This window comes from Pteropus vampyrus, unplaced genomic scaffold (genome assembly GCF_000151845.1).
Source record: "Pteropus vampyrus isolate Shadow unplaced genomic scaffold, Pvam_2.0 Scaffold35, whole genome shotgun sequence".
NCBI classification, from domain to species: domain Eukaryota; kingdom Metazoa; phylum Chordata; class Mammalia; order Chiroptera; family Pteropodidae; genus Pteropus; species Pteropus vampyrus.
In genome coordinates this window covers 4721494-4724021 of record NW_011888816.1, presented here as the reverse complement: position 1 = coordinate 4724021, position 2528 = coordinate 4721494, and positions in this window count along the sequence as shown.

The window sequence follows — 2528 nt, the reverse complement described above, 5'->3', positions numbered from 1 at the left end:
AAGTCCAGAAATTTTATTTCATTTCTAGGGAAATAAATCATAAAGCCAGAGGGAGGAAGCATCTTCTACTTGAACTCTGTCATATGAAATTTTAGAACATTTTCTTGGGATAGTGGAGAGCATGGCATACTGAAAAGAGCTTGGATTTATGGTGACATGACATGGGTTCAAATTCCAGGCCTGACGCTTACTGGCTGTATCACCTTGAGCAAGTCACTTAACATCTCTGAATCTTGGTTTTTCTCACTCATAAAACAGGAAGACAACACCTACCTCACTGTCCTGTAAAAAATAAATGAGCTAATTCAAAAGAGTGTCTGAAAGCTGGTAGGCCACAACATCTGTATAGTGAGTGTGCTTTTGAAATGGGAGACAATTTCACTGTGAGATCAGAGGGGATAGGATGTGTTCTGTTCTCTTCATCTTAATTTTCCCTCAGTATACCTGCGACGTGGTAGACACTGAAGAAATAGTGAATGAATAAATGTATGCATGAATTTGGAGTCCAACCAATTGGGAGCTTTTAAAAAGAAGATGCAAAATCTTGTCTTCCTATGTTTAATACAATGCTATGTTCACATACTAAACTTTCCGAAACTGTTTTATGATAGATTATCAATGTTTGAAATTCAAAAGAGAAGGATTTGTTCATAAGCAATTCAAGTCTCGAAGAACTGACTACTTTATAAAAATGTGAAACTATTAGAAATTCATTTTTTTGTGTCATTCTTCTTAGTGTGTCAGAGATTAAAATCACATGTATAGATTTTGTTATGTTCACATCATCCAGCCACATTTTCAGTTCAATAATTTACCCACTACTTAAGTCATTACACCCCATTTGGAGGAAGAGAATAATTCTGTTTCATTCAAAGAGGGCACATTGGTCTATTTTATTCCCTTCAATATCACCTATAAAAGAATTTCTGATTTTCTATTTTTCAGTTTAATGTGACCTTTCCCTGTAATGGATAAAAATGTGTTCATCAACTAATCTCTGTGAATTTTCTTTCTGAAAATGAATGCCATGACTCTATGAAGAGACTCCTTCATTATATTAACAAAAGGAAAAGGCTGAGTCACCAGTGGCTTATGATTCATTGACTTAGAAGGACAATGAGTCAGCTGGGTCCTGACCGGAGATTTTAAGTATGATGAGGGAGCTGGGTAGAGCTCTGCTTCTCGAGAACAAGAGAGCAGCTCTGTGAACAGGGACAGAGAAGAGAGGCTGTGCTGGTTAAGGAGAAAGCTGGACTTCCAGAGAGCAGCCAGTGAAGGCAAGAAGGCTTCTACAGGAAGGACCTAAACTCTAAGGAGGAGGCATGTAAAGGTTACGAATACAGAAATGACATGAATTGGTCACATGTAGCCCTGCTTGTGAAGTCTGGGAATCAAAGCCGCTCCAGCCCTGGGAAAAGTTGGTATAAGACAGTCCATTTCAACAAAGTGTTTATAAAAACGGAAATACTCATTCTTAAGCGACTTAAATTCGAGAAATGCAATTGAGTTCAAGAAAATTAAGAGGGACAAGAAACATTTACTAAGAACGTACTATGTGGGATACTGCATATAACATTCTATTTAATCTTCGACACTTGAGGATTATGGTAAAGCATATGTATTGGGCGGGATATGATACCACCTTGTTTATATTGGTGTTCAGGAAAGTGCTATCTTACTGTAAATATAGGGGACTAACTTCTGAGCGGGAAAGAATTCTTCTTGTCATCTTCTGTACTTGCTTAGTGGGAGTGCAAATGGGCATGGCTTTCTAGGGGCAAAATCCAGCAACGGTATGCAAATTTACCTTTGGTGTTTACAGAATGTGGATATACACAAACATATAGGAACAAGGATGTCCTTTATGATGCTAATAATATAGAAAACATAGAGATGACTTGATTATATAATAAGAGATTCGATAAATAATAAGTCCAGAAAGTGTAACAAATATAATGAAATCTCATTCATTATATTCGAGGAGTTGGGGGGCTGGGTGAAAAAGGTGAAGAAGTACAAATTAGTAGTTATAAAACAGTCATGGGGATTTAGAGTACAGCATAGGGTATATAGACAATAATGGTTGTGTGTAGTCCCAGGTGGGTGCTGGAGTAATAGGGGGGATCATTTCATAAAAAAAAAATACTATTCGGTCATTTAAAATGGTTATATAAAAGCAAAATGAATGATGCGGTGAAAGTTTGCAATACATTGTTGCATGAACAAACTTACAAAAGAGTGTGGCTAGGATAATACAGCGCATTGGGCAGAGTCTCCTGACCATCTATCTAATTCCACAGCATTTTTTTCTTATATCGAATAAATTTTCCACTGCGATTCCTTGAGTCTCAGCTCAAATGTCACCTCCTTCAAGGAGATTTCATGGACTCGTTTCCCTGGCTGGGATTTTTCTTACCCTCTTCTGTGCCCCAGAGCACTTTGTTCTGACCTTTCTTCTCGAATGTCAGTCCTTTCCATTGCATTATGCCTTAATTCTTCTACTAGGCTGTAAACTCTTTGGGAATTTA